This window comes from Oncorhynchus tshawytscha, linkage group LG26, assembly GCF_018296145.1.
Source record: "Oncorhynchus tshawytscha isolate Ot180627B linkage group LG26, Otsh_v2.0, whole genome shotgun sequence".
Classification (NCBI taxonomy): Eukaryota; Metazoa; Chordata; class Actinopteri; order Salmoniformes; family Salmonidae; genus Oncorhynchus; species Oncorhynchus tshawytscha.
The window spans coordinates 4,691,912-4,715,062 of NC_056454.1; the positions used below are offsets into that span (position 1 = coordinate 4,691,912).

At 45.5% G+C, this 23,151-nt stretch overlaps 1 long non-coding RNA gene across 1 annotated transcript; it reads right to left on the bottom strand.

Annotated features, from left to right (window-relative positions):
- LOC112224908 lies at positions 1-22,406 on the bottom strand. Its single transcript, XR_002949503.2, has 5 exons — positions 22,050-22,406; positions 14,100-14,173; positions 13,872-13,926; positions 13,321-13,426; positions 1-131 (listed from the first exon to the last, which is right to left on the bottom strand). It is a non-coding gene; the product is annotated as an uncharacterized LOC112224908 (long non-coding RNA).
- Between the last annotated feature and the right edge of the window lie 745 nt (positions 22,407-23,151).

Sequence of the window (23,151 nt, forward strand, 5' to 3'; positions counted from 1 at the left end):
TAAAGGTACATTGCTTTATTTGATTAATAAGAGTGGCGTGATGGGGCAGAAACCTCTTCACGGACTTCTGTGCACAGAAGGACATATGGAGTGTAGAGGTCCTCTTGGAAGAGTCGTGTGATGGGTCAGATCTGCAGTGAAGAGAATCAGTGCATTACAGCTTTATACATTTGAGATTTTATAAGCAAACAAGAAAAGGACATTCTTGAAGAAACTTTGTGGACTCTCAGCTGGCTAAAAGTATTTCTATGGTACTAGTTGAAGAATTATGTGGCAGGTATAGATGTTGAGGCTACACTTGCTCATAGGCTACACTTGCTCATATACATTGCATACATACCTTGCGTCCTTCTCCAACAAGGCTCAGGGGCATATTTCGGGACTTTCCAGAGGGCCCACAACAAATATCTTTAACAGTCAGAATCTCTAAAAGTGGTAGCAAAGGTGTGTTTTCTCCCCTGTCCCTTGTGTTGTTGTGGGACATTAATTCATTGATCATCAATCTAAAACATTTTAAGAAAGATAGTTGGATAATGGATAACTCCTCTCTCAATGGTAAAGTTTTGTTTAATACTAATAAATGTTGTAATATTCAAACAACTTTTTATAAACACACCACTCCATAATCCTAAGGACATTGTCCCGGACAGCGGTTCCCCAATTGAGGACAGCTTTACAGTCTTAAAAAATAAATGTAAGTATGTGTAAAGAGGCAATAAAGAGACAATAAAATTTTATATCGTTCAAAAGTTAGATCTGTCATGTAATCCTGCAACAAACAGTGTTTGAGTTTGAGTATGCGACAGGGAGAGTGAGCAAGAGAGAAATGGGAGAAACTTTACAAGGAGGTGTCTGTTGAATCAAGACAAGGGTTTTGCACCTGAAAAAAGCTGAGTTAAAACCTCTTTGGGATCAGTGTACCTGTAACGGTTTTCTAGTGGTGATGAAGGAGAGTCGGACCAAACTGCAGCGTGTCGATTGAGATTCATGTTTAATCAAATAAAGAAACACGAACACTACACAAAACAATAAACGTAATCGAAACCGAAACAGCCTATCTAGTGCAAACTAACCGAGAGTACACATAGGACACTAAGGACAATCACCCACGACAAACTCAAAGAATATGGCTGCCTAAATATGGTTCCCAATCAGAGACAACGATAAGCACCTGCCTCTGATTGAGAACCATTCCAGACAGCCATAGACTTTGCTAGATAACCCACTAAGCTACAATCCCAATACCACCACCAAAACCCCAAGACAAACACACCACAATTACAAAAACCCCATGCCACACCCTGGCCTGACCAAATACATAAAGATAAACACAAAATACTTTGACCAGGGCGTGACAGAACCCCCCTAAGGTGCGGACTCCCGAACGCACAACCTAAACCTGTAGGGGAGGGTCTGGGTGGGCATCTGTCCGCGGTGGCGGCTCTGGTGCTGGACGTGGACCCCACTCCATAATTGTCTTAGTCCACCTCCCTAGTGTCCCTTGAGTGGCGACCCTCGCCGCTAACCTTGGCCTAGGAAACCTAACAACGGGCCCCACTGGACTGAGGTAGCTCGGGACCGAGGGGAAGCTCGGGACAGAGGGGAAGCTCGGGACCGAGGGGAAGCTCAGGAGTGAGAGGAAGCTCAGGAGTGAGAGGAAGCTCAGGAGTGAGAGGAAGCTCAGGAGTGAGAGGAAGCTCAGGCGGGTTGATGGATCTACCAGATCCTGGCTGGCTGGTGGTTCCGGCAGATCCTGGCTGACTGGCACTTCTGGCGGATCCTGGCTGACTGGTGGATCCTGGCAGACTGGCGGATCCTGGCTGACTGGTGGATCCTGGCTGACTGGCGGATCCTGGCAGACTGGTGGATCCTGGCTGACTGGCGGATCCTGGCAGACTGGCGGATCCTGGCAGACTGGCGGATCCTGGCTGAATGGCGGATCTAACTGATCCTGGCAGACTGGCAGATCCTGGCTGACTGGCAGATCCTGGCCGACTGGCAGATCCTGGCCGACTGGCAGATCCTGGCCGACTGGCCGTTCTGGCGGATCCTGGCGGATCCTGGCAGACTGGCGGATCCTGGCAGACTGGCAGTTCTGGCGGATCCTGGCCGACTGGCGGATCCTGGCCGACTGGCGGATCCTGGCAGACTGGTGGATCCCGGCTGACTGGCACTTCTGGCGGATCCTGGCTGACTGGTGGATCCTGGCAGACTGGCGGATCCTGGCTGACTGGTGGATCCTGGCTGACTGGCGGATCCTGGCAAACTGGCGGATCCTGGCTGAATGGCGGATCTAACTGATCCTGGCAGACTGGCGGATCCTGGCCGACTGGCAGATCCTGGCCGACTGGCAGATCCTGGCCGACTGGCAGATCCTGGCCGACTGGCAGATCCTGGCAGTTCTGGCGGATCCTGGCAGACTGGCAGATCCTGGCAGACTGGCGGATCCTGGCAGACTGGCGGATCCTGGCAGACTGGCAGTTCTGGCGGATCCTGGCCGACTGGCGGATCCTGGTCGACTGGCGGATCCTGGTTGACTGGCAGTTCTGGCAGATCCCGGCTGACTGGCGGATCTGGAAGAGTCTGATTGACTGGCAGATCTGGAAGAGTCTGATTGACTGGCAGATCTGGAAGAGTCTGGTTGACTGGCAGATCTGGAAGAGTCTGGTTGACTGGCAGATCTGGAAGAGTCTGGTTGACTGGCAGATCTGGAAGAGTCTGGTTGACTGGCAGATCTGGAAGAGTCTGGTTGACTGGCAGATCTGGAAGAGTCTGGCTGACTGGCAGATCTGGAAGAGTCTGGCAGATCTGGAAGAGTCTGGCTGACTGGCAGATCTGGCGGCGCTGGGCAGCCTGGCGGCGCTGGGCAGCCTGGCGGCGCTGGGCAGCCTGGCGGCGCTGGGCAGACTGGCGACGCTGGGCAGACTGGCGACGCTAGGCAGACTGGCAGTGCTGGGCAGACTGGCAGTGCTGGGCAGACTGGCAGTGCTGGGCAGACTGGCGATGCTGGGCAGACTGGTGGCGCTGGGCAGACTGGCGACGCTGGGCAGACTGACGGTGCTGGGCAGACTGGCGGTGCTGGGCAGACTGACGGCGCTGGGCAGACTGGTGACGCTGGGCAGACGGGGGGCACTGGCGGCGCTGGGCAGACTGGCGGCACTAGTTGCTCCATATAGGCTGACAGCTCTGGCGGCTTCTTACAGACTGACAGCTCTGGCGGCTCCGTGCTGACTGGCTGCTCCTTGCAGCCTGGCAGCTCCTTGCAGACTGACAGCTTCTTGCAGACTGACAGCTCTGTGCAGACTGACAGCTCCGTGCAGACTGACAGCTCCTTGCAGACTGACAGCTCCTTGCAGACTGACAGCTCCTTGCAGACTGGCTGCTCCATGCAGACTGGCTGCTCATGCAGACTGACATCTCTGGCTGCTTCATGCAGACTGACAGCTCTGGCTGCTCCATTTGGGCTGACAGCTCTGGCGGCTCAGTGCAGACTGGCAGCTCCTTACAGACTGGCAGCTCCTTGCAGACTGGTAGCTCCGTGCAGACTGGCAGCTCCGTGCAGACTGGCAGCTCCGTGCAGACTGACAGCTCCTTGCAGACTGACAGCTCCTTGCAGACTGGCTGCTCCATGCAGACTGGCTGCTCTATGCAGACTGACATCTCTGGCTGCTTCATGCAGACTGACAGCTCTGGCTGCTCCATGTAGGCTGACAGCTCTGGCGGCTTCTTACAGACTGGCAGCTCTGGCGGCTCCGTGCAGACTGGCAGCTCCTTACAGACTGGCAGCTCCTTGCAGACTGGTAGCTCCGTGCAGACTGGCAGCTCCGTGCAGACTGGCAGCTCCGTGCAGACTGGCAGCTCCGTGCAGACTGACAGCTCCGTGCAGACTGACAGCTCCTTGCAGACTGGCAGCTCCGGGCAGACCGGCAGCTCCGTGCAGACCGGCAGCTCCGTGCAGACCGGCAGCTCCGTGCAGACTGGCTGCGCTGAACAGGCGGGAGACTCCGGCCGCGCAGGAGAGGAGAAAGGCTCCGGCAGCGCTGAACAGGTGGGACGCACTGTAGGCCTGATGCGTGGTGCTGGCACTGGTATGCCGTGCATGCTATGCCAAGCCCACACCTTTCTTTCTACTCTGTCCAATACATCCTCCACACTCTCAGACTCAGCACTCTGCTTCGCCGACAGCTCCAATTCCATCCATGGCTCTGCCCAGGGTCCTTGTCTGTCAAGGATCTCCCCCCAAGTCCATTTATCCAAAGAGTGCAGCCTTTCCCAATGCTGCTGCTGCCTCTGTTGCTTCTCCTGCTGCTGCCTTTGCTCCTGCTGCTGCCTTTGCTCCTGCTGCTGCCTTTGCTGCTGCTGTTGCTCCTGCTGCACCTGTCGCTTCTCCTGCTGCTGCTGTTGCTGCTGCCTCTGTTTACCACGCCGCTTGGTCCTTGGTTGGTGGGTGATTCTGTAACGGTTTTCTAGTGGTGATGAAGGAGAGTCGGACCAAACTGCAGCGTGTCGATTGAGATTCATGTTTAATCAAATAAAGAAACACGAACACTACACAAAACAATAAACGTAATCGAAACCGAAACAGCCTATCTAGTGCAAACTAACCGAGAGTACACATAGGACACTAAGGACAATCACCCACGACAAACTCAAAGAATATGGCTGCCTAAATATGGTTCCCAATCAGAGACAATGATAAGCACCTGCCTCTGATTGAGAACCATTCCAGACAGCCATAGACTTTGCTAGATAACCCACTAAGCTACAATCCCAATACCACCACCAAAACCCCAAGACAAACACACCACAATTACAAAAACCCCATGCCACACCCTGGCCTGACCAAATACATAAAGATAAACACAAAATACTTTGACCAGGGCGTGACAGTACCACTAGCGTGCCACTATGACAACATCCAGTGAAATTGCAGAGCGGGGAATTCAAAATACAAAAATCGTCTTACATTGTTTAAAAGCTTAACTTCTTGTTAATCTAACCGCAATGTCAGATTTCAAAAAGGCTTTACGGCGAAAGCATACCATGCGATTATCTGAGGACAGGGCCCCACATCAAAATACTTTTTCAAACCAGCAAAGGCGTCACAAAATCTCAAATAGCGATAAAATAAATCACTTACCTTTGAAGATCGTCCTCTGTTCGCAATCACAAGGGTCCCAGCTACACAACGAATGATCGTTTTCTTCGATAAAGTCTCTCTTTATATCCAAAAAAGTCTGTTTAGTTGGAGCCATTGATTTCAGTAATCCACTCGTTCAACATGCATACAAACGAATCCAAAAAGTTACCGGTAAAATTCGTCCAAACAAGTCAAAGGATGTTTCTAATTAATCCTCAGGTACTCTAATATCTAAATAAACAATAACATTTTAGACGGAGAATAGTATGTTCAATAGGGAAGATAAGTAACGAAGAGCGGCACCTCATTCACGTGTGCAACTTTTCTAAGGAGGGACACCTTGGAAAAACAACAAGCCTGAAACCCTTCCTAAAGACTGTTGACATCTAGTGGAAGCCATAGGAACTGAAATCTGGGTCCTATCGATTTGTTTTTCCCATAGGCTAGCATGAAAATGGCCTGTGACATCAAAAACAATTTTTTTCGGATGGATTTTCCTTGGGTTTTCTCCTGTCACGAACGTCGTTGTAAGGATTGTCGGACCAAAGTGCAGCATGGTATGGGTTCAACATATTTATTTATTGAACCGGCACAAAAAAACAATAAAGCACAAACGAAACGTGAAGCAAGCCATAGCTTCTAACAACTAACCAAAAACAAGATCCCACAAAAACCCAGTGGGAAAAGGCTGCCTAAATATGATCCCCAATCAGAGACAATGATACCCACCCTAGTCACACCCCGACCTCACCAAATGAGAGAATAAATGGCTCTCTAAGGTCAGGGCGTGACACCATATCAGTTTGGTTATACTCACAGACATTATTTTAACAGTTTTAGAAACTTCAGAGTATTTTCTATCCAATGCTGCCAATATATGCATATCCTAGCTTCTGGGCTTGAGTAACAGGCAGTTTACTTTGGGCACGTCATCCATCCTTCCGAACACTCCCCCCGAGCCTTGAGAGGACCGGTGTCCCCCCCGCGGGATGGTTGAGCTAATGTAGGCTAATGTGATTAGCATGAGATTGTAAGTAACAAAAAAAAATCCCAGTACATAGACATATTGTTTCTGATATGGGCAGAAAGCTTAAATTATTGTTAATCTAACTGCACTGTCCAATTGTAGCTATTACAGTGAAAGAAAACCATGCACAACTATGAACTTGAAAATGTTTTAATAAACCAATTAGGCACATTTGGGCAGTCTTGATACAACATTTTGAACAGATATGCAATGGTTCATTTGATCAGCATAAAACTTTGCACATACACTGCTGTCATCTCGTGGGGAAAATTGTAATTGCACCTGGGCTGGAAGAATGCATTAATGGCCTTTCCCTTGCGTTTCAAAGATGGTACAATTTTAAAAAATTGAAACATGTTTTTTTATTTGTCTTATCTTTTACAACATCTAATGTGTTATATTCTCCTACATTAATTTCACATTTCCACAAACTTCAAATTGTTTCCTTTCAAATGGTATCAAGAATATGCATATATGCATATCCTTGCTTCAGGTCCTGAGCTACAAGCAGTTAGATTTGGGTATGTCATTTTAGGCGAAAATTTATAAAAGGGTAGGATCCTTAAGAGAATCTAGAAATTAAACTAGGTTGTACCAATGATAGGTGTTGACCCTCCACATCTTTCAAGACAATTGGAGCACTGAGCACTCTTAAATATCACCAGGGCCAGCACAGGTAAACCACCTTCTCACTAATGAGATGGACAATCCAGCACAGGTGTGACACATTCTGACTAACAAGGTGACACCAATCAATGCGCCCTATGTGCTAACGAGCTATAAGTGCTAAAGTCCAATCTCAAAATGGATGGAAATGTTGTTTTGAAAACAAAACCTGTAACACCTTCCCCCCAAGGACAACAAATATATATATATATTTTTTGCTCACCACTAACAGAAAACAACTTCCATTGCACAACATAACCAACTTAAATGCATGGCCTTCTCCAATGTGAACATGGTTACTGGCTGTCAACAATTAAGTCTATGACAACACACCTTTTTTTGTAAATATATATTATTGTCACGCCCTGACCATAGTTTGCTTTGTATGTTTATATGTTTTGTTTGGTCAGGGTGTGATCTGAGTGGGCATTCTATGTTGTATGTCTAGTTTGTCTGTTTCTGTGTTTGGCCTGATATGGTTCTCAATCAGCCCGGTGCGGTGCATTCCAGCTCCTCGTATCGGCCGGGCTAGAATGGGCATCGAGCCAGGTGCCATGAAGCCGGCTCTACGCATCTGGTCTCCAGTGCGTCTCCTTGGGCCGGCGTACATGGCACCAGCCTTACGCATGGTGTCCCCGGTTCGCCAGCACAGCCCAGTGCGGGCTATTCTACCTCGCCGCACTGGCCTGGCTACCGGGAGCATGCAACCAGGTAAGCTTGGGCAGGCTCGGTGCTCAAGAGCTCCAGTGCGCCTGCACGGTCCGGTCTATCCAGTGCCGCCTCCACGCACAAGCCCTCCGGTGGCAGCCCCCCGCACCAGGCTGTCTCTCCGTCGTCTGCCTACAGGTGCTTCCTCCTCTCCAGTGCTGCCAGAGCCTCCTGAGTCTCCTGTCTGTCCAGAGCTGCCAGAGTCTCCCGTCTGTCCGGAGCTGCCAGAGTCTCCCATCTGTCCGGAGCTGCTAGAGCCGCCAGTCTGTCCTGAGCCATCAGTCAGCCAGGAGCCGCCAGAGCCATCAGTCAGCCAGGAGCCGCCAGAGCCGTCAGTCAGCCAGGAGCCGCCAGAGCCATCAGTCAGCCAGGAGCCGCCAGAGCCGCCAGCCAGGAGCCGCCAGAGCCGTCAGCCAGCCAGAAGCCGCCAGAGCCGCCAGCCAGCCAGGAGCCACCAGAGCCTCCAGCCAGCCAGGAGCCGCCAGAGCCACCAGCCAGGAGCCGCCGGAGCCGTCAGCCAGCCAGGAGCTGCCAGAGCCGTCAGCCAGCCAGGAGCCGTCAGCCAGCTAGGAGCCGCCATAGCCCCTCTACCCCTCAGTCCTGAGCTGCCCCTCAGTCCGGAGCTGCCCATCAGTCCGGAGCTGCCCCTCAGTCCGGAGCTGCCCATCAGTCCCGTGGGGCCCTTTAGTTGGGTTGCCAGTCCTAGGTTGGCGGCGAGGGTCGCCGTTCATAGGAGGCCACAGAAGCGGAGTAAGACCATGTCCAGCGCCAGAGCAGCCACTGCGGACAGATGACCACCCAGACCCTCGCCTATAGGTTCAGGTTTTGCGGCCGGAGTCCTCACCTGGGGGGGGTTACTGTCACGCCCTGACCATAGTTTGCTTTGTATGTTTACATGTTTTGTTTGGTCAGGTGTGATCTGAGTGGGCATTCTATGTTGTTTGTCTGTCTCTGTGTTTGGCCTGATATGGTTCTCAATCAGAGGCAGGTGTTAGTCATTGTCTCTGATTGGGAACCATATTTAGGTAGCCTGTTTTGTCGTTGTGGGTGATTGTCTATGTTATGTTGTTTGTTAGCACAGTGTTTGATTTTGTTAGCAATAGGGTAATAGTGTAATAATTTGATTCACTTTTTTATTTGTATTTATATACTACAATTTGTTTCTATTTGTATTTGTTACTTCTTTTTGATATTTATGAGTCTTGGTTTTTTTTTTTTGGGGGGCTGAAAGGGGGTTTGCCCAGGGAGCCATACAAGCTAGAACCGCCACTGGTCAACGGTGACAGCAGTGGCCACAGGTAGAACATCAATACCAGTTTCCACCAACTTCGCCACCTGATCGTAGAGGGTAAAGCATGGTTTAAACATGTTGACATGACACAGATAGGTTTTTTGTTTCCTGCTCTCCGATGTGGCGATGATGTAATCCAGATTTTTTTAAATTCCCTATGGGGTAAGAGCCTTAAAAGTGAGCCTGCAACGGTGACCCCAGAACTGGCAACAAAACCAGGACTTAGTCACCCACATCGAAAGTGCTGTTTCTGACCTACCGATCGTACCAAACTTTCATTTTCTTTTGCGCCTTTCTTAGGATGTGAAATCTGAAACCACTTGAAGCAGGGATGTCCTTCCTATCATATAATTCGCTCTTCTGTCTGTCAATCAACTTATGGCTGAACCCTACATCACAGCCACTGACAAAGTACATGCCTGCAATCATTACATCAGCGCAGCAGGATAGAGTGGGTTCATCACTGAGTATGCTTACCTGCATACTAATAATTTGATAAACTGATTGTCAGTAGGCAGTTTATGCAATAGTCATATAAAAACCTTACTCTGTTTATCTTAAATCGATATAAGGTAAAAATTGAAGTAAGCATAAGGAAATTAAAACACCTGGTTTTCTGAGCAATCTTTTGAATTATTAGGAAATGTAACACCTTAATCAGCATTCCAGCGTTGTGTTTGATCTGCCCGTGTGCTAACACCAGCTGAGCAAGCCTCCCTCTTTAGCTCGAGTGAAGTGTGTTCAGAACAACTCAATGTATGCCTCTTAGAAGTCGTTTTCACATACAAACTTTACATATCCGAACTCAGAATCAAATCTGCTCCCCAAAAATAATATATTTTCTGTGGTATAATGTTCATTTTGATTGGCGATTTTCTGCCATTAGGTAGCCTGATTTCAGATGTGTCCATGTAAACAGGATTAGGAGGGAAATCATTCTTCTTGCAAAGTATGTAAACGTTTTAATCAAACTATTATATTAACCTGACTATGCACAATAAATCGTATTATTGTGTGCATATAACCACACTGTCACGCCCTGACCGTAGGGAGCTTTTTATATCTCTATTTTTGGGTTGGTCAGGGTGTGATTTGGGTGGGCATTCTATGTTATTTTTCTGTGTGTTTGTATGTCTGTTTAGTGTTTGTTTCACCTTGCAGGACTGTTTCGGGTTTTCCTTTTGTTATTTTTGTATTCAGTGTTCAGTTCCTTAAAATAAGGATGAACACTTATCCCGCTGCAAAGAAGAACTGAAGGCAGCTAAAGATGAGCGGCGGCGATATGAGGCAAGGCAGCACAGCAGGCACGAGAGGCAGCCCCCCCCCCAAAATGTTGGGGGGGTGGCACACGGGGTGACTGGCAGAGACAGGCAATAGACCTAAGCCAACTCCCCGTGCTTACCGGAAGCAGTGTGGTACTGGTCAGGCACCGTGTTATGCGGTGAAGCGCACGGTGTCTCCAGAGCTCGCTCTTAGCCCGGAGGGCTACATGCCAGCCCCCCGCAAGTGCCATGCGAGAGTGGGCATCCAGCCAGGGCAGATTGTGCCAGCTCAGCGCGTTTGGTCTCCGGTGCGCCGTTTCGGCCCAGGGTATCCTGCGCCGGCTCTGCGTACTGTGTCTCCGGGGCGCTGGGAGGGTTCGGTTCGTCCTATGCCTGCGCTCCGCCCGTCCCGGGCGAAAGTGGGTCTTGAGCCTAAGGGAGAGGTGCCAGTGGTAAGCACCAGATCTGCAGTGCTCCCCCACAGCCCGGTTCGACCTGTGCCTGCACTCTGGAGGGGCCGGGCTAAAGTGGGCATTCAGCCTGGAGGAGTGGTGCTAAGGCTGCGCACCAGAACTCCAGTGCTGGGTAGCCTAGCGGTTAGAGCGTTGGACTAGTAACTGGAAGGTTGCAAGTTCAATCCCCCGAGCTGACAAGGTACTAATCTGTCGTTCTGCCCCTGAACATGCAGTTAACCCACTGTTCCTAGGCCGTCATTGAAAATAAGAATTTGTTCTTAACTGACTTGCCTAGTTAAATAAAGGTAAAATTTAAAATAAAAAAATAAAGTGCTCCCCTACAGCCCGGTTCATCCGGTGCCTCCTCCACGCACCAGGCCTCCTGTAGGTCTCCCCAATGGCGACTCTGGCAGCTCCGGACAGGAGGGTGAACCTGGAGGGAGGAGACGCAGAGACAGCCTGGTGCGTGGGGCTGCCACAGGGCCCACGATCTGTCTGCGGTGGCTGTGATTTGGGTGGGCATTCTATGTTCTTTTTCTATGTGTTTGTATTTCTGTTTAGTGTTTGTTTCACCTTGCAGGACTGTTTCGTGTTTTCCTTTTGTTATTTTTGTATTCAGTGTTCAGTTCCTTAAAATTAGGATGAACACTTATCCCGCTGCATTTTGGTCTGACGATTCCTCTTCTTGCGATGAAAGCTGTTACACAGACTCACTATAGCACATTCAGAGGTTGATTTTTTAGACATGAATCAAAAATCATTTATAGATTTTAGCCAAAAAAACACTTTCTGATTGTCATAGATGGACAGGATTAATATGAGATGAAAAGCGAGTTTCCCAAAATAGTTCATTAAAGCCAAACTGGAGCTCTGTGTGACGTTCACAGCGGTGAGGGCAGAGACCTTTAGAAAATATGCACATTTTCTTTAACACTAATCATACAAATATGTATTTTACAGTTATAAGTGTCCTTTAGACACTTATTGGTGTCCTTTAGGAGTGGTTTCTTTGCAGCAATTCAACCACGAAGGCCTGATTCACACAGTCTCCTCTGAACAGTTGACGTTGAGATGTGTCTGTTACTTGAACCTGTTAATTGAAATGCATTCCAGGTGACTACCTCGTGAAGCTGTCATCAAGGCAAAGGGTGGCTACTTTAAAGAATCTCAAATATAAAATATATTTTGATTTGTTTAGCACTTTTTTGGTTACTACATGATTCCATATGTGTTATTTCAGAGTTTTAATGTCTTCACTATTATTTTACAATGTATAAAATACTAAAAATAAAGAAAAACCCTGGAATGAGTAGGTGTGTCCAAACTGACTGGTACTGTATATCATTTCTTGAACTTTCTTATCTCTCAGATATAGGAGAGACATTTTAAAACATACTTCCTTTTGATTTATTTTTGAATATCTGTTTTGCCATGTATGAATATGTCATTCAATGCATTTATATGGGCGAATAGCCATAAACCAAATTCATCGTTTAGTCAAGTAATTCATTTTCATAATTGTTTTATACTTACAGGGATTCCCATTTTTTATCCCATATGTTGGCTTAGTAGAAACCCAGCCCCGGCCCCTTAGACCTTAAAGGGTTTTAACTCAATGCTACTGTCATGACTTTGCCCTCTTTGGGAACAGCAAGCCCCATCCCCCTGTCCCTGTCTCCTGCACCCAAGCTGCTGTGGTCAGAGAGAGGTCGTAAATTCCTGGAGGAGATTTATCTCCTCATGGCCACAGTATAGAGAACAAAGGAATTTCTTCCATCTCACAGAACTTGAGGTCCGAACAACATTTATGTTCTGGAGAAGGTATAAAAGATCGGTGAAGAATCCAGCAATGAACTGGTCTGTTTGGTACAATTTTGTGAAAGTCATGGGAGGCAATACGGCCACATTACCATAATGCTGTTTATATAATAGTTTCAGATATGAGGCTTACATCTAATTGTTGTATTAGATGAATGAGTGAGGATGATACTGTTAGTGAAATTGTGTAATGTGATTTTGGACTGTTTAATGAAGGAAACCCAAATTCCCTTTGGAGTTTATCTAAATCAGAGGACCGTCCATGAGCACAGTTATGGTCGGGCATCCTGGGACAGGCCCTTTTCTGCTCTCCCGAATAAAACCCCCACTTTGAGAATTTCTCAACAGACCATGTTGCTCTCAATTACGAGAGGACAAAGGTTGCAGACCAGCTTACCTCGATAACGAGAGGGCCAAGGTTTGAGACCAGACTGCTGAATCTTTTAACCATCAGATATGAAAATATCTGAAAAGTTACAGTATATTAGGAAAATTATAACTTTGTAGTCTGAATATTTTCCTTGGTGCCCCGACTTTCAGTTTAATCCCGTAATACTAATTACAGAGAATCTTTGATAAAAACTAAAAGTCTTCATTTAATGATAGTTAAGACATATATTTCATACAGTAGGGTCATTTTTACAATGGCACTGTCACAAAGTGGGGAAGCAGACAGTGGCAGTGGTAATGAACAATGTTCCAAAGATGTCATTCGAAGAATAACCTACAGAAAAAGTATGTTTCCTAAACCTGCTACGAGACATTTTTCCTACTGTCCCATTCATCCCATCACATTGGATCATTGGAATGTGCACATCGCTGTCTTAACAGGTTAAAAATCACATTTCAGCATGAAGCCTTTATCGGGGTGCAATGCATCACCCTAATGGGCAATACCATGTAGAGATAACACACAATAACAAAAGTATCCTATCTAATTCTGTGGGCAGTACCTTATACTGGCAATTGGGAGCGGTGTGGACCTGCAGCAGGACACCAGAGGTGTTGTCAGGATGACTTGTATGGAGCATGACTGATATTTCTGTTACCGAGGGAACACTGAAGAGAGATGCAGAGGGGTAGACCAGATAAAAAAGGTGTAAAAGTTTCATATGTTTTCCATTGAGTTACCAGTAAATATATTAGATACAGTATATTAATAGCCAAATGTGATAGGAATGGACAGACAGATGGAGCTAGTAACTGAACGTGGTAACTGAGTCCTTCCTAAATCATGGCACCTTTATTCTGTAGACATTGGGCAGTCTGACAATACATATAGACTAACTCCAAAATTACTAGTATGTTGGCATGTTAAACCATTACCAAAATTATACACTATACCAAAATTACATCACTGACCAATAATTGCCTAATGTAAAACTATGGAATTTATTGAGATGATTAAGAGCAACTGTCAACCAAAACACTACTGTCAAAAACAAACACGCACCCTATTAGTTTCTAAAAATGTACTCCTGCAAAACTGTAGACCTCTGCTTACCTCCTTTGGTTATTTTGCAGTGGCTTACGACTGAGATTCTGAACGCCTGATAGACCTGACGATACAGAGGTCAGTAAGTATAAGACCAAATATCTTTGTCTTGTTCTGCCAGTACTGTATGTAGGTTGTTGTCGTTGTTCAGGCTCCTGATAGAATGCACTGACTGCAAGTAGTGGATAATTAATTGACCAAACATATTATAGAGATGTATAATTCAGATAGGCTTACCTGGTGAACGTGCTGCAGTTCAATGATGTGCAGAAGTCCAGTGGAGTTGAGAGTGACATCACTAACGGTCATGCCTAAACAAGAGAGGACACACAGAGTTGAACCATAGGACGCCAGTATTGCCCACCTTCAACCTCAAGAAATTCAGTGCACTTAAACAACTTGTTATTGCTAAATAAACCATCCAAAATACATATTTTCTGACACACCGGACTTAGAGAATTATGATAGATACAAAAATGACTTTCAACATACAGGGAGGAATTAGAGAAAGGTGGAATCACCAAAGGAGAGAGCGTGTGGTACTTGCACAGAGTTGGTCTGAGACTCCTGTCTCTGCCACTCACACTCCACTGTGAACTGTGGAATACAAGGTCGAAAAGATACACACAAATGGCACTACAAGAGTTTCTCTGTTTCTCTTCCCATTTGTTAACCAGTGCTATGAATGTGGATGGGGCTACCACTGAGAAAAATCTAATTGATTTATTTCTATTTTTACATCACCCTATGGAAAATAGCGTTTCTCAACTTCTATTTGTTAATAGCTAGGGCACATAAGGGCTATCAAGTGCAGTGAGAAAAACAAAATGAAAAAGTACCTACTGGACATTCCATATAAGTACTCATCCCAATAAAATGCTGCCTATTTGTTAATCATTGTTGATGTAGCATTTTATCTGATTCTCTTTTTTACTCCCGGGTCATCATGTTTTCCTTTGTGTAAATAATACTCCATTATCATTTGAAAGGGGAGGTGCATTATAAGCCTCTGATTTTCTACCCCTCATGCACATACTCTTTTCATTTTAAACTTTGATCATATTGTTTTGTATTTTCTTGTGTGCAATAAAAAAATGTTTTATATACAGTAAACAGTTGAAGTCAGAAGTTTACATACACTTAGGTTGGAGTCATTAAACTTGTTTTCAACCACTCCACACATTTCTTGTTAACAAACTATAGTTTTGGCAAGTCGGGTAGGACATCTACTTTGTGCATGACACAATACATTTTTCCAACAATTGTTTACAGACAGATTATTTCACTTATAATTCACTGTATCACAATTCCAGTGGGTCAGAAGTTTACATACACTGAGTTGACTGTGCCTTTAAACAGCCTGTGAAATTCCAGAAAGTGATGTCATGGCTTTAGAGGCTTCTGATAGGCTAAGTGACATCATTTGAGTCAATTGGAGGTGTACCGGTGGATGTTTTTCACAGGCATACCTTTGCCTTTTTGCTTGAAATCATGGGAAAATCAATAGAAATCCACGGTCTGGCTCAGCCTTGGGAGATATTTCCAAACGCCTCAAGGTACTACGTACATCTGTACAAACAATAGTACGTAAGTATAAACACCATGGGACCACGCAGCCGTTATACCACTCTGTCACCTAGAGATGAACGTACTTTGGTGCGAAAAGTGAAAATCAATCCCAGAACAACAGCAAAGGACCCTGTGAAGATGCTGGAGGAAACAGGTACAAAAGTAACTATATCCAGAGTAAAACGAGTCCTATATCGACGGCCTGAAAGGCCGCTCAGCACGGAAGAAGCCACTGCTCCAAAACCGCCATATAAAAGCCAGACTACGGTTTACAACTGCACATGGGGACAATATCGTACTTTTTGGAGAAATGTCCTCTGGTCTGATGAAACAAAATAGAACCTATGTGGCTATTATGACCATCATTATTTTTGGAGGAAAAAGGAGGAGGCTTGCAAGCCGAAGAACACCATCCCAACCGTGAAACACTGGGGTGGTAGCATCATGCTGTGGGGGTGCTTTGCTGCAGGAGGGACTGGTGCACTTCTCAAAATAGATGGCATCATGAGGTAGGAAAAGTATGCGGATATATTGAAGCAACATCTCAAGACATCAGTCAGGAAGTTAAAGCTTGGTCGCAAATTAATCTTACAAAACGTTGTGGCAAAATGGCTTAAGGACAACAAAGTCATGGTATTGGAGTGACCATCACAAAGCCCTGACCTCAATCCTATAGAAAATTTGTGGGCAGAAATGAAAAAGTGTGTGCGAGCAAGGAGGCCTACAAACCTGACTCAGTTACACCAGCTCTGTCAGGAGGAATGGGCCAAAATTCACCCAACTTATTGATGGAAGGCTACCTGAAACGTTTGACCCAAGTTAAACAATTTAAAGGCAATGCTACCAAACGAATTGAGTGTATGTAGACTTCTGACCCACTAGAAATGTGATGACACAAATAAAAGCTGACATAAATAATTCTCTCTACTATTACTCTGACATTTCACATTCTTAAAATAAAAGTGGTGATCCTAACTGACCTACGACAGGGAATTTCTATTCGGATTAAATGTCAGGAATTGTGAAGAACTGAGTATAAATGTATTTGGCTAAGGTGTATGTAAACTTCTGTCTTCAACTGTATGTACAGTGGGGCAAAAAAGTATTTAGTCAGCCACCAATTGTGCAAGTTCTCCCACTTAAAAAGATGAGAGTTGCCTGTAATTTTCATCATAGGTACACTTCAACTATGACAGACAAAGTGAGAAAAAAAATCCAGAAAATCACATTGTAGGATTTTTAATGAATTTATTTGCAAATTATGGTGGAAAATAAGTATTTGGTCACCTACAAACAAGCAAGATGTGGCTCTCACAGACCTGTAACTTCTTCTTTATGAGGCTCCTCTGTCCTCCACTCATTACCTGTATTAATGGCACCTGTTTGAACATGTTATCAGTATAAAATACACCTGTCCACAACCTCAAACAGTCACCCTCAAAACTCCACTATGGCCAAGACCAAAGAGCTGTCAAAGGACACCAGAAACAAAATTGTAGACCTGCACCAGGCTGGGAAGACTGAATCTGCAATAGGTAAGCAGCTTGGTTTGAAGAAATCAACTGTGGGAGCAATCATTAGGAAATGGAAGACATACAAGACCACTGATAATCTCCCTCGATCTGGGGCGCCACGCAAGATCTCACCCCGTGGGGTCAAAATGATCACAAGAACGGTGAGCAAAAATCCCAGAACTACACGGGGGGACCTAGTGAATGACCTGCAGAGAGCTGCGACCAAAGTAACAAAGCCTACCATAACACACTACGTCGCCAGGGACTCAAATCCTGCAGTGCAAGACATGTCCCCCTGCTTAAGTCAGTACATGTCCAGGCCCGTCTGAAGTTTGCTAGAGAGCATTTGGATGATCCAGAAGAAGATTGGGAGAATGTCATATGGTCAGATGAAACAAAAATATAACTTTTTGGTAAAAACTCAACTCGTCGTGTTTGCAGGACAAAGAGTTCCATCCAAAGAACACCATACCTACTGTGAAGCACGGGGGTGGAAACATCCTGCTTTGGGGCTGTTTTTCTGCAAAGGGACCAGAACGACTGATCCATGTAAAGGAAAGAATGAATGGGGCCGTGTATTGTGAGATTTTGATTGAAAACCTCCTTCCATCAGCAAGGGCATTGAAGATGAAACGTGGCTGGGTCTTTCAGCATGACAATGATCCCAAACACACCGCCCGGGCAACGAAGGAGTGGCTTCGTAAAAAGCATTTCAAGGTCCTGGAGTGGCCTAGCCAGTCTCCAGATCTCAACCCCATAGAAAATCTTTGGAGGGAGTTGAAAGTCCGTGTTGCCCAGCAACAGCCCCAAAACATCACTGCTCTAGAGGAGATCTGCATGGAGGAATGGGCCAAAATACCAGCAACAGTGTGTGAAAACCTTGTGAAGACTTACAGAAAACGTTTGACCTCTGTCATTGCCAACAAAGGGTATTGTCAAAGTATTGCGATAAACTTTTGTTATTGACCAAATACTTATTTTCGAACATCATTTGCAAATAAATTCATTAAAAATCCTACAATGTGATTTTCTGGATTTCTTTTTCTCATTTTGTCTGTCATAGTTGAAGTGTACCTATGATGAAAATTACAGGCCTCTCTCATCTTTTTTAAGTGGGAGAACATGCACAATTGGTGGATGACGAAATACTTTTTTTGCCCCACTGTATATATATATATAGATATATAAATGCAACAATTTAAAAGATTTTATGAAGGAAGTTAGTCATTTGAAATAAAATCATTAGGCCCGAATCTATTGATATCACATGACATAAGCACACCCACTGAGGAGCCAGGCCCAGCCAATCAGAATGAGTTTTTCCCTGCAAAGGGGTTTTATTATAGACAGAAATACTCCTCAGTTTCATCAGCTGTCCGGGTGACTGGTCTCAGACGATCCCACAGGTGAAGATGCCAGATGTGGAGGTCGCGGGCTGGCATGGTTACACATGGTCTGCGGTTGTAAACCTGGTTGGATGTGCTGCCAAATTCTCTATAACAATGATTGAGGCGGCTTATGGTAGAGAAGTGAACATTAAATTATCTGGCAACAGCTCTGGTGGACATTCCTGCAGTCAGCATGCCAATTGCAAGCTCCCTCAAAACTTGAGACATCTGTGGCATTGTGTTGTGTGACAAAACTGCACATTCTAGAGTGGCCTTTTATTGTCCCCAGCACAAGGTGCACCACTGTAATAATCATGCTGTTTAATCAGCTTTTTGGTATGCCACACCTGTCAGGTGGATGGATTATCTTGACAAAGGAGGAAATGCTCACAAACAGGGATGTAAATAAATTTGTGCACAACATTTAAGAAAAATATTCTTTGTGTGCGTATGGAAAACTTGTGTGATCAGCTATTTCAGCTCATGAAACATGGGACCAGAAGTTTTTATTTTTGTTTAGAGCAGTAAACACTTAGCCTTTCCTTGATTTGGTGACAGATTTAGCACCCAATAAAGGGATAAAGGAAGGGGGCTGTGACAAGAGAGAGGGGGGGGCTGTACCAATGGTGAGGTATGAGTGTCAGGAAAACTACATGGCATGTCTCTGGCAGGACACATTGGCAATCAGGATCGCTAGTCTCCACCGATTGTTGTAAACACCCCTTATCGAACTGTTGCGGGAGAAAAAAGCATTTGAGTGTTCAGAGATAAAACACCTAAATAAATTATTCCAACTGGCATGGAAGTTTTGAAAAAAAAAGTACTCTTATTTTACCATGTAAGTTGACTGAGAACACATTCTCATTTGCAGCAACAACCTGGGGAATAGTTACAGGGGAGAGGAAGGGGGATGAATGAGCCATTTGAAAGCTGGGGATGATTAGGTGGCCATGATGGTATGAGGGCCAGATTGGGAATTTAGCCAGGACACCGGGGTTAATTCCCCTACTCTTACAATAACTGCCATGGGATATTTTAGTGACCACAGAGAGTCAGGACACCTGTTTAATGTCCCATCCAGAAGACAACACCCTACACAGGGAAAGGTCCCCAATCACTACCCTGGGGCATACAGTGCATTCAAAAAGTATTGACCTTTCCCACGTTTTGTTGTGTTATAGCCTTATTCTAAAATGTATTTAAAAATAAATACATTTATCAATCTACAGACAACACCCTATAATGAAAAAGTGAAATGTTTAGACATTTTTACAAATGAATTAAAGAAACAGAGATACCTTAATTACATAAGTATTCAGACCCTTTGCTATGAGACTCGAAATTGAGTTCAGGTACACACCTGTCTATATAAGGTCCCATAGTTGACAGTGCATGTCAGAGCAAAAACAAATGAGGTCAAAAGAATTGTCCGTAGAGCTCCGAGACAGGATTGTGTCGAGGCACGGATCTGGGGAAGGGAACCAAAGAATTTCTCCATCATTCTTAAATGGAAGAAGTTTGGAACCACCAAGACTCTTCCTAGAGCTAGCTGGCTGGCCAAACTGAGCAATCTGGGGAGAAGGGCCTTGGTCAGGGAGGTTAACAAGAACCCAATGGTCACTCTGACCGAGCTCCAGAGTTCCTCTGTGGAGATGGGAGTACCTTCCAGAAGGACAACCATCTTTGGTCAGCACTCAGCCAAATCAGGCCTTTATGGTAGAGTGGCCAGACGGAGGCTACTCCTCAGTAAAAGCCACACCAGCCCACTTGGAGTTTGCCAAAAGGCCCCTAAAGGACTCTGACCATGAGAAACAATGTTCTCTGGTCGGATCAAACCAAGATTGAACTCTTTGGCCTGAATGCAAAGCGTCATTTCTGGAGGAAACCTGGCACCATCCCTACGGTGAAGCATCTTGGTGGCAGCAGCATCATGCTGTGGGAATGTTTTTCAGCTGCAGGGACTGGAAGACTAGTCAGGGTAGAGGGAAAGATGATCCGAGCAAAGTACAGAGAGTTCCTTGATGAAAACCTGTTCAGGAACTCAAACTGGGGCAAAGGTTCACCTTCCAACACGACAATAGCCCTAAGCACACAGCCAAGATAACGCAGGAGGGTCTTCGGGACAAGCCAGAGCACAGACTTGAACCAGATTGAACATCTCTGGAGAGACCTGAAAATAGCTGTGCAGCTACACTCCCTGTCCAACCTGACAGAGCTTGAGAGGATCTGCAGAGAAGAATGGGAGAAACTACCAAAATACAGGTGTGCGAAGCTTGTAGCATCATACCCAAGAAGACTCCAGGCTATAATCACTGCCAAGGGTGCTTCAACAAAGCACTGAGTAATGTGTCTAAATACTGTAAATGTGATGAGTTTATTTGTAATACATTGGCAAAAATGTTAAAAAACCCATTTTTGCTTTGTCATTATGGGGTATTCTGTTCAGATCAATGAGGGAAAAAAGCTGTTTCATCCATTTTAGAATAAGGCTGTAATGTAACAAAATGTAGAAAAAGTCCAAATGTCTGAAAACTTTTCTGAATGCACGGTATATATATTTTTTTTACCAGAGGAAAGAGTGCCTCCTACTGGCCTTCCAACACCACTTCCAACAGCATCTTGTATCCCATCCAGTGACCGACCAGGACCTACCCTACTTGGCTTCAGATGCAAGCCAGCAGTGGGATGCAGGGTGGTGTGGTTCAGAGGTGTAAGGATAAATAGGAGTCTTCAGAGGTGTAAGTCTGAAACTAGGGTTGTTGGTGCAGTTCATGAGATAGGGTTAGACCTCCAGAACACCTTACATCTCTCCTTTTCAGCGTGGCCAGCTAACGATGCGTTCGACCTTAATCTAAATTTTGAGCTTGTGTGGCCATCATCCCTGACATTCATCCACCAGATCCCTGAACAGTGGCTGTCCTCCAAGTGTGAGGGTTAGGGTTGACCAAGCTCATGGTTATCAACACAAGCTAATCTCTGAACAGACTAGCATTACTATGGGAGTTAAGTAATCTGATTAGCAAAATAGAGGGAAGTGTGTGGATTAGGTATTTAATCATCACTTCAGTAGACCTGTGAACCTGGATCGCATTTCATACTCTCTATCAACAGTAGCATCCCCGTTAGCAGGTTGTTAACAGTTTAAGTCAACTATGATGAAGTCTGTTTAATGTAAAACCATTAGGCTTTACAGGCTTTAATGTAGCCTAACCATAGTCTACTTAGTGCTAATGTTGTTGAATATAAAACATAAGATCACGCCAGGGTTGCGGTTTGCTTGGTTGAGGTTTGTGGTTGTGATGGCAACCATGGCATGTAAAATAGGCTAATGCAACAGAACCCATAGCGGAAAACACGGAATACATTGCATGAAATGGTAAAAGAGCAATCTATGTGCATGTTGTGTGTGAGCGTATGCATGTGAGAGTGAGAGAAAGCGAGAGTGGGTGTTCCCACTAGCAGCCACTAGCAAAACCAAACCACAAGAGGATAGATCTGGATTAGTGGCCATGGGATCTTTCGCAAAAACAAGACTGTTACCAGCCTACATACAATATGTCACCAAAGCAGATATTGTACATATTAGAGCTTCTTAGCTTCCATTGTTAGAGCAATGGAGAGAGCAATCTTGCGATATTCACTAACCTGAGCGGGTAAGATTGGTTAGGGTAAATTTGATTAGTGGATGCGTTTGGTTAGTGGTGATAGAAGCTTACCTTGTTTGTAGCTGCCTGCATTTCCAAGTAGGAAGAGAACAGGGGTGCCAGTCAGTTTGAATCTGCAGGTGTCCTGAGTGTACTGGCTCTCTTCGTACAGGTAGAGCCCATACGCTGGGTACAGGTGGGCCACACGTCGGGGCAGGGCCACATGCTGTCAGCACACACAGAAACAGAAAGCGAGGACACACACCTACCTCCTCTCCGGGCCATAAAGCAATGTGACACACTAAGAATACACGCACACACACCTCCCTTGAGGTAGAGCCATATGCTGGGTACAGCTGAGCCACACCTCTAGGCAGATGAACACATAGGGGCACAAAAAAACATTGCAGTGTGAGAAAAGTGCACACACGGCACTAGCCTACAACATCAACAACATACGGAACATAGTATTGCTGAGGGACAGGAGAGGTGTGGCACCACAGGACCGATACTGACTCTTGATAGAGCAGATCAGAGTACATTTTGGGTAATAAATAATACAGTGCCTTGCGAAAGTATTCGGCCCCCTTGAACTTTGCAATCTTTTGCCACATTTCAGGCTTCAAACATAAAGATATAAAACTGTATTTTTTGTGAAGAATCAACAACAAGTGGGACACAATCATGAAGTGGAACAACATTTATTGGATATTTCAAACTTTTTTAACAAATCAAAAACTGAAAAATTGGGCGTGCAAAATTATTCAGCCCCTTTACTTTCAGTGCAGCAAACTCTCTCCAGAAGTTCAGTGAGGATCTCTGAATGATCCAATGTTGACCTAAATGACTAATGATGATAAATACAATCCACCTGTGTGTAATCAAGTCTCCGTATAAATGCACCTGCACTGTGATAGTCTCAGAGGTCCGTTAAAAGCGCAGAGAGCATCATGAAGCACAAGGAACACACCAGGCAGGTCCGAGATACTGTTGTGAAGAAGTTTAAAGCCGGATTTGGATACAAAAAGATTTCCCAAGCTTTAAACATCCCAAGGAGCACTGTGCAAGCGATAATATTGAAATGGAAGGAGTATCAGACCACTGCAAATCTACCAAGACCTGGCCGTCCCTCTAAACTTTCAGCTCATACAAGGAGAAGACTGATCAGAGATGC